This window comes from Pinus tabuliformis, chromosome 8 (genome assembly GCF_031772625.1).
Source record: "Pinus tabuliformis cultivar Carrire ecotype Pingquan chromosome 8, CPIR1, whole genome shotgun sequence".
NCBI lineage: Eukaryota > Viridiplantae > Streptophyta > Pinopsida > Pinales > Pinaceae > Pinus > Pinus tabuliformis.
This window is the reverse complement of record NC_142294.1, coordinates 274,256,777-274,264,517: the sequence shown is the minus strand read 5'-3', so window position 1 is coordinate 274,264,517 and position 7,741 is coordinate 274,256,777.

Here is a 7,741-nt window from a genome sequence, read left to right as displayed (position 1 = left end):
ATTACAAATACATTTTAGGTTTTAAAAGACTAAAAAGTTTTTGGTTTAAGATGCAGAAAACAAGAGACGAGGCTCCTAAATTAGGAGGTTCGGTTGTCCTTCCTTACAGTAATGTTCCTAAGAAGAGAAATTAAAGAGCAGTGGTTTGTAATGTGTAGATATAAATAGAAGAGGCTCATAGCTTAGGAGATCCTTGTTCTCCTTCCTCACAAATCTATTCCAATAGCATTAGCATTGCATCAAATAAAAATGGAATTCAAGAAATAATACAAGAAATGCAAAAATGATGATTTTAGCTATGATTCATAACTTGATAGAAAGAGAATTTAACTTAAATTCACATTTTCCGTTTCATATGAAAATTTGATTTTAAACTAACATCATCCCAAAATCACATAAAAAGCATCACACATCTAAATAACTGAAGCATAAATCCGAAACAAGAAATACTGAAGTTAAAATTATACTAATGTAATCAAAGTGTACATAGCTTGGTATGGGGGCCCTCCAACCTTACCTTGTACACGTAAAGAACTCTCAGCTACAACTAACTTATGAAAATATCCACAGCATGAACAACAACTTAGAACAGTAGAAAGTATTTTTCAAATTATCAAATGGTCTCCAATAGTTTGAATACAAACTACATACATGAATGGTTCATAAACTCAGTTTAAATAAACAAATTAACAACAAACATAGCTACAATATCCCTAGCAGTCTTTATCTATCCTAATCGATCCATGAAGGTCGAAATCATCAAGTTTGGTTCACAAAATTAGGCAAAATCCAAAAAAAAAATATTTTGCCCCTTTTTAATAAGGATTTCCAAATGACAGGTCAAGTTTGGTCAAGGTTGATTGGGCTTGTGTTTGCTTAGTTTGACCAAACCAATAGTTGTTCATCCATTCATGGTTCCCAAGATTTCCAAATATGCACTCATCTCTCGCCCACATGTCTTGCACATATGACTTTAACGGAGCTATTATGAAGATTTTTAGTGTAGTCCAAATTTACTCTAAAAACCCAATTTTTACAAAAACCTATAAAAATTGAAAAACTTAATTTAGTTACCTAGATATGAAAAATAAGAGTGAAATGTGTTGGGTTGTGTTATATTCTTTCCATGTAGTTAACAGGGAGTTTGAAGGGCACCTGTAACCCCACTTTATGGGGTCTAGGGTAGCACCTCTAAAATTTTTGGTTTTGGACCCTATGTTAGGTTAGGCAGACCCACCTATGGTTTTTGTGCATGATTTTCGTATATATTTTTTGAAGGCGATGGTTTTCGGTCCATGGTATTGGATGCTTCAACATCTATAAACATGTATTGTAACATTGAAGGGAACATAATAAAAAATCAAGCTAGTAGTCCCTGTTTTGGGATCCAGGGGAAAATCTTTGTGTATATGTGTTTTATGTGTTATGCTCTTGCATCGTTTAGTTTTCTATGTTTTAGAATTCGTATGCAGGTAATTTCTCTACGGGGTTAAAACCTACATTTGATATCAGAGTAGATTTGGCTTCAAGGGGATTCCTTTGCTGCTGAGGGGTTTTGCTCAGGCTTGTGGTAGACCCTGTTCAATGGGAGATCTGCAAGATCGATTCTAGTGGTGAAAGAAGATGGCGAGCAGTGGAAAGATAGAGATCGAGAAATTTAATGGTCATAGTTTTGAGTTGTGGAAACTCAAGATGGAGGATATGTTGGTGGATAAAGATCGATGGATCGCCATAGATCTAGGTACTAAACCAATGGGAGTGTCCGATGAAGAATGGAAGAAGTTGGATTGGAAGGCAAAGAGCACAATGCGATTGTGTGTTTCAGATTCAATATTACTAAATGTATCAGGGGAAGCTACAACGAAGGCTTTGTGGGACAAGTTAGGGACTTTGTACCAATCTAAGTCTCTAGTGAATAAATTGTTCCTGCAGAAAAAGCTGTATAACCTGAGGATGAAAGATGGAGGCTCGGTGATATAGCATCTGAATGCATTTAATACTATGGTAAGTTAGTTAGCATCTGTTGATATTAAAATTTCAAATGAAGTTAAGTGCATCAGTTTGTTGTGTTCTCTACCAGATTCGTGGGATAGTCTAGTTATTGCAATAGGTAGCAATGCAACTGCCTTGCAGTTTAATGAAATAGTCTCAGCCTTACTAATGGAGGAGATGAGATAGAAAAATATGGAGAGCCAAAATGGTGATTCCTTGCCTGTATGAGGACAGTCCCAGAATAGAAACAAAAATAAGTCATCGAGTGGGAGATCTAAATCTAGAGGGAGATCTAAATCTCCAGGAAAACTTGTAAAGGTGGTGTGCTGGAAATGTGAAAAGGAAGGGCACTAAAAAAGGGACTGTAAATCTAAAGCTCTTGACAAAGGAAAGGGATCTGATGAGGCTTCTTCCACGGAGGTGAAAACCACCTTAGATGAAGGTGGGGATGTGTACTTGGCTTCTTCAAGTACACATGTAGATCATGAGGCATGGTTGATTGACTCAGGTGCATCCTTTAACTTCACTCCCCATAGAGAGTGGTTCTGCGAGTATGAGAAATATGATGGTGATGATGTCTTCGTGGGGGATGACAAGAAGGTTAGAATCATTGGTCGCGGAAAAGTAAAGTTGAAGTTGTGAGGTGGAAGGATTAAAATGCTTCCAGGTGTTCTACATATTCCTACATTAGCAAGAAATATGATTTTTGTTAGCAAGCTGCATGATGCAGGTGTAAAAATAGTGTTCGAGAAGGATACCTACAAGATGGTTCAGGGAGTGCTGGTATTGATGCGAGGAGTTCAGATTGGAACTCTATACAAGCTGCAAGGTAGCACTGTTGTTGATGGGTGCAACAGTTCTGTGGTTCTTGAAAGTGGAGTAGAAAATCTAGTGGCCTCTGGAGAAAAGACGATGTTGTGGAATCAAAGGCTTGGAAATATTGGAGAGAAGGGCCTTCGAATACTTCATGGTAAAGGTATGGTAGAAGGTATGAGTAATAGCTCTCTATATTTTGATTTCTGTGAAAATTGTGTATATGGGAAGCAGAATTGGGTGAGTTTCCCCTCTGGTGGTAAGAGGGCGAAACATATATTAGAGCTTGTGCAGAGTGATGTATTTGGACCTGTGAAGGTTCCATCACTGGGTATGTCTGGGTATTATGTATCATTTATAGATAACTTCTCAAGGAATACATGGATATATTTCCTTAAGAATAAATCTAAAGTCTTTGACAGGTTTAAAGAATTTAAGGCTCTAGTGGAAAACCAGACTGTGAAGAAGATAAAGGTGCTAAGGATAGATAATCTTGGAGAGTTTTGTAGCAAGGAATTTGAAGAATTCTTTAAGAAGTGTGGTATAGCATGGCAGAAGACTACTCCATATACACCTCAACAAAATGGAGTTGTAGAAATAATGAACGAGACGTTGATGGAAAAGGCAAGAAGCATGCTTAGTGGTGCCGGGTTAGGATAGGAATTCTGGGCAGAGGCGATGGATACTACATGTTACTTGGTTAATAGGTCACCTTCATCAGTTTTGGAGGATAAGACTCCACAAGAGGTATGGACTGGTAAGAAACCCTCTCTTTCACATCTAAGGGTATTTGGATGTGATGCATATGCACATGTTCCAAAGGAGAAACGAGCCAAGTTGGATAGTAAATCTGAAAAGTGCATATTTATTGGGTATAAGGATGGTTTAAAGGGTTATAAAATTTGGAACCCAGTAACAAGGAAGGTTGTGTACAACCGAGATGTGGTGTTCAGAGAGGTGAAATATTTTATTAAACATGAAGTCCAACCAAAGGAACCTGAGAAGAAAGGGTTTGAGCTAAAGGAGGAAGAATCACACTCTATAACAGAGGAGGAATCAAAAGATGAAGAGCCACAAACTTCGGCTGTGAGAATATCAGTTCGAGAAAGAAGGTAGCCAGAAAGGTATAGTCCATCTACTTTCTTTTCAAATTTTGCTTTGTCTTTTACTGATGATGATCCCAGAACTGTGAAGGAAGTAGTGGATTCAGAGGATGGAAAACTCTAGAAAGAGGCCATGGTTGATGAAATGGCATCTTTGAATAAAAATGAGGTTTGGGATCTGGTGGGGTTGCCAGATGGAAGGAAACCCATTGGGAGCAAATGGGTGTTCAAAAAGAAGACAAATGTAGAAGGAAAAGTGGAGAAATACAAAGCTCGGTTGGTAGCAAAAGGTTATTCCCAGGTTCCAGGAATTGATTTTGGTGATATTTTTTCTCCTGATGCCAAGGTAACTTCTATTATATTACTTTTATCTATTGCTACTGCTTTTGATTTTGAGGTAGAATAGATGGATGTGAAGACAACATTTCTTCACGGGGATCTGGATGAGGAGATCTACATGAAGCAACCTGAAGGCTTTGCGATGAAGGGTAAGAAAGAACTGGTATGTAAGTTAAATAAGTCTCTGTACGAGTTAAAACAGTCACCAAGGATGTGGTATCAGAAATTTGATACATTTATACGGGGACTTGGAATCACTAGAAGCAAAGCAGATCACTGTGTCTATTTTAAATTAATTGGTTATCGTGTTATTTATCTGATCTTGTATGTTGATGATATGTTGTTGGTTGAAAATGACAAAGAAGTTATCCAGGATTTGAAGACCCAATTGTCCTCCAAATTTAACATGAAAGATCTTGGTGCACTGCAAACTATATTTTGGGCATGGAAATTAAAAGAGATTGGGTAAAGAGGAAACTCTGGTTAAAATAGAGGAAGTATGTCGAGACAATATTGCAGAGGTTTAATATGCAAGATAGTAAATTGGTGAAGGTTCCTATTCTTGTAGGTGTGACATTATCTGCTAAACAGTGTCCCAAGACACAAGAAGATGAAGAGGACATGTCCCATGTTCCATATGCAAGTGTAGTCGGTAGCCTGATGTATAAAATGGTATGTACTAGACCAGACATTGCACATGCAATGGGAGTATTGAGCAGGTTTATGTAAAAACCAGGGAAGGACCACTAGATAGCAGTGAAGCGGGTTTTTAGGTATTTGCATGGCACTAGTGATTATGGTTTGTGCTACCAAGGAAGACCAGGATTGGATAGAGTGTTGGATATTCATGGCTTTTTTGATGCAGACTAGGCTGGAGATCTGGATCAGAGAAGATCTACAAGTGGGTATATGTTTAACCTATTTGGAGGTGCAGTCAGTTGGATAAGTAAGAAACAATCTGTATTGGCACTATCAACTACAGAGGCAGAATACATGGCAACCACTCATGCAAGCAAGGAAGCATTTTGGTTGCAGAGATTGTGTTCAAGTATGCAGTTAGTACAGGAAGCTATAAGGATAGAATGTGACAGCCAAAGTGCAATTTTCTTGGCAAAGAACCCTGCATATCATTCAAGGACAAAGCGCATTGATGTTCAGTATCACTTTGTGAGGGACATGATAGAAGACAAAAAGGTGTTGCTGGTAAATGTGGACACTTTGAAGAATAATATAGATGCATTTACAAAATCTATGAGCTCTGAGAAGTTCTCTTGGTGTAGAGATACAATGGGCATTTCAGGGCTGGGAAAATGACTAAGCTCTCTTGTGGCCCCCTGTGGAAAGAAAACAACAAGTGGGAGAATGTTGGGTTGTGTTATATTCTTTCCACATAGTTAACAGGGGGTTTGAAGGACACCCGTAACTCCACTTTATGGGGTCCGAGGCAGCGCCCCGGAAAATTTTGGTTTTGGACCCTGTGTTAGGTTGGGCGGACCCACCTATGGTTTTGTGCATGATTTTCACACGTGTTTTTTGGACGCGATGGTTTTCGGTCCATGGTATTGGACGCGATGGTTTTTGGTCCATGGTATTGGATGCTTCAGCATATATAAATATGTATTGTAACATTGAAAGGAACATAATGAAAATTCAAGCTTGTAGTCCCAGTTTTAGGATCTAGGGGAAAATCTCTGTGTATATGTGTTTTATGTGTTATGCTCTTGCGTTCTTTAGTTTTCTGTGTTTTAGAATTCGTATGCAGGTAATTTCCGTACATGGTTAAAACCTACAAAATGAAGCACATGTAAGTGAAATATGATGGAGTATGGTGGTAAATTGATGGGTCTAGGATAGATAAAAATGACCAAAATTGAGGGCCAATATCTCCCCCTTGCTGATACTCAAGCATGTGCTTATGCTTGATTCCTTCATTTGGACCTTATGAGTGATGTTGCCCCTGATGCACTTGAACCTGTAGCGTCTTCCTATGCAGATTGAAGTAAAATATCAATGTCCTCATGTTCCTCTGCTTTGTAGATTGCAGCTTTTACATTTTCTTTTTCATATTTATATTGCCATGACTTCTTTTCTTTTAGCCATCTATAGAATTTTTAAGAAATTAGCATATTCTGTGTTTCAAGGTTTTTGATTCACTTGTTTAATTTCTTTTTTTCTTGGACTATGTTGTTGTTTTCCTTGTACATTTTGTTCTCCCTCTTCAAGTGTCTTTCCGTGATTTTATTGTCCTCCAGCTCACTAGTCAACTCTATTATTTTCTTCAAATATTCCTCTTTGTGTAATTCTCTGGATTCTTCCCTCGCCTCTTTAGCATATGAATGAGATGAGGTAGCTCCAACACAAGCATCCTCAAAATAAGAGCCTTTTTCTATGGGCTCTTCCCGAGCTTCCTTCTCCAATCTCTATATGATCTCATCAATTTGTTTTGATGTTTATGGAGATTTGGTTTCAACAATCTCAATTTCTAGGTCTTTCTCTTGGCTGTTTGGCTCTTCTTGTGACTTCCGTCTTGATCTCCTAGGAATGGACAAAAATGATTTTTCTTTCTCAATCATAACACCATCCTTCTTGTTTTTCAATCTTTTCCCTCGATATAAAGGAGAATTCATGATACTTTTTGTGATACGTAATTGCTCAAACCATTCCTCATTCCCTGTTAATTGGTCTTCAAAGTGATTTTTGGCTAAAAACTCATTCCAATGTATCCCTTTGTTCCTTTTCTAATACTCGACAAGGATCTTAATCAACCCACAATAATAGACATTAGCATATTTATCTTCAGTTTTATTTTTAACATTTTCTATCATTTTTGTCAAGCTCTTTGAAAAGAAGTAAGGAATATTGATTTTATAGTCTCCTTTGATATGTTGAAGAAATTTTATATGGTAAAGGTAGAGTATACTGTGCCTATTGCTACAAGTAAAATATTTTTGGATGATCACAACTAATTATAATTAAGGCTCTCTGAACCAATCCCTTAAAATTCTTTTTGTCCTATCAAAGGTCCCTTTCCTTTTTTTCTCTAGGAAAAGGGTCCATCATTTTTCCTTAAAATGTAAACCTTTGTGATATTCCTCTCCTATTGGAGGAGATTCTAATGTTTGAGATATGAAAGTTGGATTCACTGGTATAGGAAGTTCACCCACTTTAGTTTGCCCATTTTCAAAATTTTCTATGAATTATTGTGTAATTCTCTCATTGTGGCGATTAAACTTCCTAAGAAACCCCAATAGTCCTGCTTGAAACAATTTTTCCACCACTTCGTTACTCCAATTTTCTACTTTGAAGTATTTGGGTTTGATTTTTGTTGCCATTTACATATGCTCTGTATACAAATTTGTTGGGTCCCTATAATACTATTGATTATCCCATTACTATTGTAATTGTACCCCTTATTAATATTGTTGTGCCCCTATTATCCCCATATTGTTATTACTGTGCCCCATCCCTCTATTGTTATTTTTGTGGCTTTATAT